Consider the following 9,756-nt stretch of genomic DNA (forward strand, 5'->3'; position numbering starts at 1 on the left):
CATCTTAGAACTAATATATACAGATATTTGTGGCCCATTTCCCATGGCCTCTTGGAATGGACAATAATATTTTATTATGTTCATAGACGACTATTCAAGATATGGGTACCTATATTTAATTCATGAGAAGTCTCAATCCTTGGAAGTTTTCAAGTCTTTCAAAGTTGAAATTAAACTTCAACTTGGAAAGAAAATTAAGGCTGTCAAATCTGATCGTGGTGGTGAATATTATATGGTGCAACCAAAAGACTTTGTGTCTGGTAATTCAAAGTCTATGTTGTGCAAATTGAAGAAATCCATCTACGGTCTCAAACAAACCTCTCGTCAATGGTATCACAAATTCCATGAAGTGATAACCTCCTTTGGTTTTGAGGTGAACATAGTGGAAGATTGTGTATATCACAAGTTCAGTAGGAGTAAATCAATCTTTCTGGTGTTATACGTTGATGAAATAATCATAGCTAGTAATGATGTAGGTTTATTGCATGACACTAAGTGATTTCTCAAAAGGAATTTTGAGATGAAAGATCTTGGTGATGCTTCTTTTGTATTAGGAATTGAAATACTGCAAGATCGTTCTCAAGATATTTTGAGATTGTCACAAAAGAACTACATTGAAAAGATCTTGAGTAGATTTGGCATGAAAGACTGTGCACTGGGAGATACCCCGATCGCTAAAGGTGATAAATTTCATTCAGGTCAATGCCCCAAGACCACACTCAAGACTAAGGAGATGCAGAAGGTTCCCTATGCATCGACCATTGGAAGTCTAATGTATGCTCAAGTATGTACGCGTCCAGATATTGCATTCATAGTTGAAGTGTTAGGGAGATATTTGAGTAACCCAAGGATCGATCATTGGAAAGCATCCAAACGGGTTATGAGGTATTTATAGATAACAAAAGATTATATGCACACTTATCGGAGATAAGAAGTTTTGGAGATCATTGGGTATTCTGATTCTGATTATGCTGGATGTCAAGACACTTTGCGATCCACCTCAGGCTATATCTTCATGTTGGCTGGAGGAGCTGTATCTTGGAAAAGTGTTAAACAAACACTTATGGCTTCTTCTACCATGGTTGAAGAGTTTATAGCATGTTATAAGGCATCCAATCATGGAATATGGTTGCGAAAATTTATCACTGGGTTGTGGATAGAGGTTGGCATAGAAAGACCACTAAAATTATTTTATGACAATAAGTCACCGGTGATGTATTCCAATAACAACATAAGCAATACAAAGCATGTAGACGTGAAGTTTCTTGTTGTTAAAGAAAGAGTTTATAATGGTCAAATTTCAATAGAACACATAGGAACAAACTCTATGGTGGCAGATCCATTGACTAAAGGTTTACCACCTAAAGTTTTTCATGAGCATGTTGCTCACATAGGTGTTAGTCACTTTTCCGATTCCACGGTTTAGTGGGAGTTTGTTATTGAGAATGTTCTTTGACCTTATTTTGTTTATTTTCTATATAGAATAAAGTCAATGGTTTATATTTTATTATCTGAACTCGTTTATCATGCATGCAGTTTAGCATAAAGTTTTTTAGAATTATCTCATTAAGAAATTTGGACCAATTAGAAACAAGCATGATCTAGATCACTTTGCATGTAGTTTCCATGCTATCCATCCATACTTGATCTATGTCATTGAATGTATTGGAATTGGTGATTAAGAAAAGTTTAGTTACAAGGGTAGTGACGAAAGCCGCCTTGATTCCGTGCTAATACAGGAGATGGATCTGATTAAACTAAAGGAGAATTCTATTATTGAAATAATCTGTTTATGCGCGCTTAAGGTTTACCTGATTTAATTTTATCAGGTACACAGACATAGCCCAAGTGGGAGATTGTTAGACATATTTAAATAATAATATGTTTAATTAAAGTATGGGCTATGTATGTGAATTAATAATTTATCACATTGGGTTATTTTATTAGATTGAGCGCTATTATATGATCTAATTAATTAAGACCCTAGATTCTTAATTGAGTATGGGCTTAATGGGTATAAGCTTATTCCTAGTTAATTAGGGTTTAATGGGAACCCTAATTAAACTAGTATATAAAGAGACCTTAGGGCTATGGTCCCCAATATATCAAAACAATAATTACTCAATCTTTCTTGAATCCCATCTAGAGAGAGATCCCACTAAGGATATTCAGAGTTTTGGTTGAGGAAGACCATAGTCATCCATCGTCATCTTGAAGCTATCATTAATTTTGCAATGGAATCCGATATGTTTTTCTTGACAATTTGGCATGAATGATCCTAGGATTTATCTATTCAATATAGATATTAAGAATTTATGCTAACATATTTTTTTAGCTTCACCTTTTAATGTAAAAGATGTTTCAATTACATTTTTATCTACTCTCTACCATTTAACACCCTTAATAACGCTATGCACACATGGTATTACATAAATCTTAGTTGAATGAGTATGATTGGTATATAATAAAATAAGAAATCTATCCTTAATCTAACTCATGTCCCTGCGTGACTTTTTAAATGAATATACGTTTTAGAACCTTAATCTGTCATCTCTATCTATCATATCATGGAAATTCAATCAAAATACATCGAATGAACGTATAGTATTATAACTAATTAAAATGGAATTAAGGTATATGAGTTCGTGAGTTCATGAGTAACAACGAAACATCGTCATTTTAATTGGTATGTTTTATAAGTAAAACTTAAACATAAATTCACAAAAACTTAGACAACAAAGAAACCTCATTCCAAAATGACAAAGTCAGAGCGACACATGCAACAAAAGGAAAGTAGGTCACCTTTGAAAGTTATTGTATTTGGTATTGGATTATCTCCCATGGTGGTAGCGTTGGATTTTGGTAAAATATTAGAAATGTAGTTTGTCCCACATCGGTTAAATTAAAGAATAGGGATAGGCTCCAAGTCTACAAAAGAAACCTATGTCTCTAGTTTCAAGTCGTCTCAATTAGAAATACTTTAAACTTGGATGTACTAGCTCTAGTTAAATTTTGTAATTGGGATTAGGAGAGAGAATAGCTTTGAAAGAGTGCTCGTGTAATAGGGCTCATGTAAATTCTTGTGTTTCCAATTTTATTGTTTTTAATTTCTCAATTTTTTTTAACTAATATCATAGAAATGGAAAGTTTTTCCCGACAGGTAGACCACTACCACTGTGGTCGTTGTGACAATGGAGCTTTTTGTTGATCATAAAATAGATTCCTTTTTTCACAAGATTCAAGTACGATTCATGCTAACCGTTGGATCCATTGAATCTAATGGCGCCAGTTAGTGCATATATTTTCTTTACTTGTAAGATAATTATTCTTTTTTGTCCACTTTGCTAACTTAAGCACACATTACCTTTTAACTTTTCGATAACGTTTGTGTTAAAATTGGCGAGAATAATTCTCCTATGCTAATCAATCATTGGCCTCACAAATCTAAATACATCTCGTGATTTTATCACTTTTGTACTTTTACTGGTTTTTTCTATTCTTGGAAATTATAAAATTGATCAACAATCAACAAAAAAATCAATTCATTCTACGTGGCATGCTTCATGTATTAAGTATATACAAAAAAAAAAAAAAAAAAAAAAAAAAAAAAAAAAAAAACTTTATGTTACCTATTTTAAATTGGTAAATTTTCATCGATAGAAAAAATGTAAAAATATTTATAGAAATAAATAAATAAATAAATATTTATAGACTTCTATAAACTTCTATTAGTCTCTATTAATCTCTATCGCAAAAAGCCTCTATTACCCTTTATCGAAGAAGATTAAAATTTTATTATTGTGTAGATAGTTTTTCTTATTTTTTCTATTTTTGAAAATCCTCCTTTTAAATACTGAGTTAAAGAATTCTTGTGACATTATCTAAGAATCACATTCTTATTGCTAGCCCTCCCTATTTAAAAGAAATAAATAATTGCTTCAAATGGCGTTCTAATCGTGACAATAAAATATATTCATAACATTTAATGTGAAATATTGTATATTCACTATATATTTGAAAAGGAGTTGATGTATAATTAATTTGAACTTTTTTTAAGTAAGAAATTGAATATTTAACTTTTAAAAAGAGAATAATTGTGTTATTCAAAGTTCAAAATATTTGATCGATGAAAATATTGATGTCGATGAAAATTTCGGAAACTTCTATGAAATTGGTGGAAATTGTTATAACTAGTTAATAAAACTTTGATTGTGACTTAACTAAACTATAATTGATCATTTTTAATCGTCATTTTTGTAACATAAGACAACATTTAGATGTATATTGTAAATGTAAATTTTTTTAAAAAAATAGAAATATAATTACAAAATCATATAAAGTTTAGAAATATTTTGAAATAAAATCACCAACCAAATTATTGATAACGTAGCTTTAAGTGAGAGCATTTTTGCAAAACGCTCTTAAAAGTTCCTAAAATTTTGGGCGGGCAAATGTGGTGCCTCCTTCTCCCGTAAAAAAAAAAAAAAAAACTGAAAAATAATTTCCTCCTCTCCTGTCTCATATCTCTACCACCACTCTTCACTTTCCATTCCATACCTTCTCTCAACTCTCCAGTCTCTTATTCTCACTCTTGTTATCCATACCCACTCTCTAGCTTCGACTAAGGTTTTCACCTCTCCGAATTCCAACCTCTCTGGATCGATTATGTGCTTCAACGCTTCTTTTCTTAATGTATTTTATTTTTTTCATAATTAAATCTTTTCGGGTTAATATTTTGTTACTTCTATCTAGCAATCTTTTACATTTTTTGCAACTTTTTAGGGTTCTCGTGATGGTGTTAGGGTTGGGTATTAGAGGTTTTGATCGAAGGTGTTCTTCTCTCAACCCGTTGTTTTAGCACTCAGCCATAGAGAAGAGGTTTGTGTATTTTTCACTTTTCATCATTTGGTAAGAACACATTTCTCTCTCAACCTTTAATTTGAATTCTCTTCGCTCTCAAATGCTTACTTTTTCATCATATTTCTCTGTATTTCTTCTTTTTGATGTTGTTTATTCTCCTATCACTACCTAAGTTGTCGTCTAACCCAGATTTCTTTGGTGAGGTTCTCATTATCTTTCAAGGCATTTCATGTTTTCTCTGATTTTTTTTCTTTTCATGGGGCTTAGGTTGTTATGATTTGGGGTTCTTGTTAATGGGTCTTTTTCCTTTTTCTTTCTGGGATACTTTCGTTTTCAGATGTTCTAATTTGCATTCCATTTTTGGGTGGCCTCAATGTGACTTTATATGTTTATGGTTCTTTGATTGCTTTACTCTCCACGTTTGTTCTTATTCTATTATCTATAGGCTTCACTTTTCTGTTCGTTTAGTTTTTGTTTGGGGTTTTGGGTTTAGAATGGTTATTGTTATTAGAAATATAAAGTTGGATATGAGTTTCTACACGGTTTAGTTTTTCTTTAATGGTAATTGAATTCGTTCCACTGGGGGTTTAGTTAGAGCCAATGTGTTTGCTTTTTTGTCTTTTTTTTTTTTTTTTTCATTCATGCCATTGGTTTTCACTCTCGTGATTTTGAACTTATGGAGGTATTTCATGAAGTGTTCGATATCATCCTTGTTCTGACTCTTTTTTTCACTTTTCAGCACTCAGCATTCAGTCGTAGAGTGTAGAGTCGAGACAACTGAATCTAATATTTTCCTCAAAGAACCTTATGTTATTTTGCATTTCCTATGTACTCAGTCATTTCAACATTTAACTGCTTCTACCTCTATTTTTCATCATGTTTCTTTTATATGTGTGTGTTTGTGTGTAATCTATTGGTTTGATTTGTAGAAAATATTTTCAGGAAAGTCTCAAGGCGAGCCTGAAAGATTATGAGATTGGTTCTTCCCCAATCTGTCCCTACTAAAATGGTAGGATTTTATTTAACTTGTAAATAAGTTTAATGGTTTTTTTTTTGTGGTTGTTAATCCATTGAGTGTCCGTATTTTTTTTTGAGTGAGATTATTTTGTTAATATGGTGCTAATGATGGAATTTTTGTGGATTTTGAAGGCATTTCTTAAGGTAAGTGAATCAATATTTAGCCCTTTCTAATGCTTTTCCTTTGGTATTTCCATATGGATTTGTTTCTTTAACAATATGTGAGAAATGTGTGTTCTTATATATATTCATCAATTGAAAAGAAAATTTTTCAATAGTTGTTGCTGCTTTGATTTCTCCAACCTCCAATTATCCTTTTAATTTTGTTTGTTGTCATTTTTCTTATTTATTTGTTTATGTGTTAGAGAAAAGAAAGAAATGGAAAGTTTTCTCACCAATCTAAAAATTTTGCTTACCAACTGTTTGATGAAAACTGGGGCTTGCCTTTTTGTGTAAAGTTTTTGGTGTGGATCTCTACTGATTTATTTCAAATACTAATATTTTTCATATTTTGTTTAAGCCCGAAAGTCATTTCCGCATTAATTCTTTATTTAATTTATAGTTTATTGATTTGTAGGTGCAATAATACGTCTTTTCTCATTGACTGTTGTCAAGCAGATGACAACCATCATTATATTTAATTGATATAGGGAATAAGTACTACGAATAGTTTACTCACCATAGTGGATTCAATAAATTGTCTTTGTACACTTGTTTTTATATGACTAAAATCTAGTATGATAGTGTGGAATAGTTTTCCTTTGAAATTTGATATGCCTCATTTTAAGAATTCTCGTGGCTGAATGTGAAAATTGAACAGTGCTATAAATGTCCTTAAAATATGAGTTGATTTATACCATAGTAGCTATGATCACCAACCTAAGATATAAATATCACACAAATTTTTCAACATCAAATATCGATTAGGTGGTTATCTCATCAATAAATGTATGAACCAGTCTAGACACATGCTTATAAGCTTCGTTCCCAAAAGTTTCACAACTATTCTAACCTCTCAGAAAGACCGGTGGGGAGAAAGAACTCATGTTAGTATTAGGATGATTGTCTATAATTTTCTTTTTCACTTATTATTATTATCATGGTAATGTGAGTTTTTTAACACCTATTACTAATCTCGTTAACCTATTCTTTGACTTGGCACCATATGTATACAAGAAGAGCCCACATGTTATTCGTTAGAGTATTTAGATGTGCACAACTTGCTTGCATCTCTTTATATGTCATACGTGTATTCAGTGGTGAGAATCTAGCATTCAAATAGGGTATTTGATGGTACGACTTATATAGAGATAGTTTGATGGCATGATTAAAGGTTCTGCTTGTTGAGGAATGATGCTTTCAATGCTAATGGTCTTAAAATGATTCTTGAGATGTTGAATTTACCATTATTATAGTAGAAATTGATGGCATGACTTATAAAGAGATAGTTTGGATATGTTCGTTCTCTAGCCTTTGTCATGAATCATGATATTGTGTAAAGCTTTTTTACATGTCTCTGAAGAATAGAATATATGAACATGTGTACATTTTTTTTCTAAAGTTTGCCACAATGATGTTCATATTTTTTTTTAGGCATGGAAGTGTTTGTAAGTGTCAATTGCTAAAGATTCTTCTTCTTGAAATAGTTATTTTTTGTGATTCTTCTTAAAATATTTATTTTTTCTTCTTCCATCACTTTCTCCTTTGGGCATGGTTTATTGCACACATAATGATAGTAAAATTGAGTTGCATGTCTACAGCCTTAGAATTAGAGGCTCAATTATATCGTTGAAGAAGCATTGTTCTCTTTGAATCATTGTTTGGAAGTTTGTTGAAATTGATCTTGTATTTTGTAATTCTTTGGGTAGGTGGATGAAATATGGCTTTTGCATCAATGGAGATGACGATTCACTTTACTCTTGAAGACAAAGGTAAGTTGGTGTGCGGTGCTAAACTATGAGTTTAGGCTTCTCTTAATCTTTGGTCTAAACTTTTTATATATAATCTTTTGTCTTTTTAGTCAATGTAACTTGAAACTTTCCTAAGATTTTCTACTGAGGTTGAGTACCCTAAAGTATATGTAATATTGTTTGATCTGTGAAGTTGTAATTTGCAAATGAAAACCAATGAATGCACCATCATGATGTAATTTGGTATGCAAGGTGGGGGAGGGGAGTTCAAAAAGTTAGGAGTTCATTTAAAGTCTCATATGATTGTGTCCAAGATATTGCAAATTTTTTAGGCATAACCAAGTTATCTTTCTGACCATATTTGTAATTTGTTTAGATAGATATTAACCATTTGAAATTGGTTGGAAGTTATTTTATGAATTTTGTTTATAGATATTAGTAGGTTCTTTGTTTCTTCTATCTTTATTTTCTTCTATCATCTTATGACACATCCAAGATGTAATTGGAAGTATAAAGTTTTAACTTGCATGTATATCTATTTATTATTTTTGTTCTTTATTTCAATAATTTTACTTAATTTTTATTATTTAATGACTTTTTGTAGGGTGTTGAAGAACTATCAATAATGCATGCGATATCTAGACAACAAACACAACTAACTTGGAGCTAATTAGATTTTTTTATCAATATTTTGTAATTTATAAAATTTATGTTTTGTTCATCTCCAAATGTGTGATATTCATTAATTTTTTTTACATTATGAATCTTGTATGAATGCCTATTTAGATATAAACATTTTGATTATGTGAATTATAAATATTTTTCACTTTTAATGTGTAGCAAGGTATAAAACACAATAATAACAACATGAACATAATTGAGAAATTATAAAAAGTTCCTAAAAAAAACTAAAAAAAATTATGAATGCTATGGAAAGTTTTTTTTTTTTTTTTTTTTTTTTTGAACATTTGAAGGCTTGTTATAGCTTTCATTAAACAAATAATTATAACTAGCAATAAATGTTATAGTAGGCAAACAATAACCTCAAATTTTAGCTATAAAAACAACTTTAATAGCTTCTTCAAAATGCTACCTTACATGTTACAAATATCAAATATGGTTTGCAAAATGCCATAAAAAGTAAATTATTTCATAGCATGTTACTAAATGCTATTAAAAGGTTGGACTTTTTTTAGCATTTAAAAAATACTATAAAAATGCGTGGGTTGTTACGACTTTGCAAAAAAATGCTATAAAAGACCTATTATAACGTTTTTTTCAAAGTTATCGTAGATCTCTTTTCCTGTAGTGAATGATGTGAAAATGTTGGATGGTAAAAGAAACAAAACTCATATCAATTCAATTTTAAGGTGAATTGATGTGAAAATTTAAGGCTAAATTATACCGAATACCCTTAAACTTTGCACTTTGTATAAAAAATACCCTTAAACTTTGAAAATTTTTAAAAACATCCTTAAATTTTGTAAATGATTTATACCTTACTATTAGTTTTGGATAGAGACTGTTAGTGTTTTGTTTCAAAAATATCCTTGAACTTAAAGAAAAGTTTAAAAAATACCCTTAAACTTAAAGAAAGGTTTTTTTTTTAAATCCTATATTAAAAAAAAGGTTTTGTTTCGTTAATATCTCGTTGTAAAAATATTTCTAAACTTTCAAAAAATTGCATTAGTAACCTTATATTAAAAAAATGATTTAAATATGTTCTTACGGTTTATCTACACCCCTTTACCTCCCTCTTCAATTTTCCTAAATCTCCTCTACTTTAATCTGTGATCTACTCTTCTATATTTTCTCTCGTTGTTTGACCTTTATTTTTATCATTAAAAAAATTTTACTCCCTTTAGTTAAGGTATATATATATTAAAATGAAAAGAAAGAGAATAATGGAAGCACCAAGAGGACCTAAAGACTTATATGTTTTAACAAGGTTGTATACTAGTATTTTTTA

General features: G+C 30.2%; 1 long non-coding RNA gene across 1 annotated transcript; it reads left to right on the top strand.

The window, feature by feature from the left end:
- Nucleotides 1-4,424: 4,424 nt before the first annotated feature.
- On the top strand, nt 4,425-8,620 carry LOC120068738 (uncharacterized). The gene is made up of 4 exons (XR_005479356.2): nt 4,425-4,692; nt 4,783-5,869; nt 7,746-7,808; nt 8,392-8,620. It is a non-coding gene; the product is annotated as an uncharacterized LOC120068738 (long non-coding RNA).
- The last annotated feature ends 1,136 nt before the right edge of the window (nt 8,621-9,756 follow it).

Source organism: Benincasa hispida, chromosome 1 (genome assembly GCF_027475165.1).
Source record: "Benincasa hispida cultivar pf3 chromosome 1, pf3_genome.v1.1, whole genome shotgun sequence".
Lineage (NCBI taxonomy): Eukaryota > Viridiplantae > Streptophyta > Magnoliopsida > Cucurbitales > Cucurbitaceae > Benincasa > Benincasa hispida.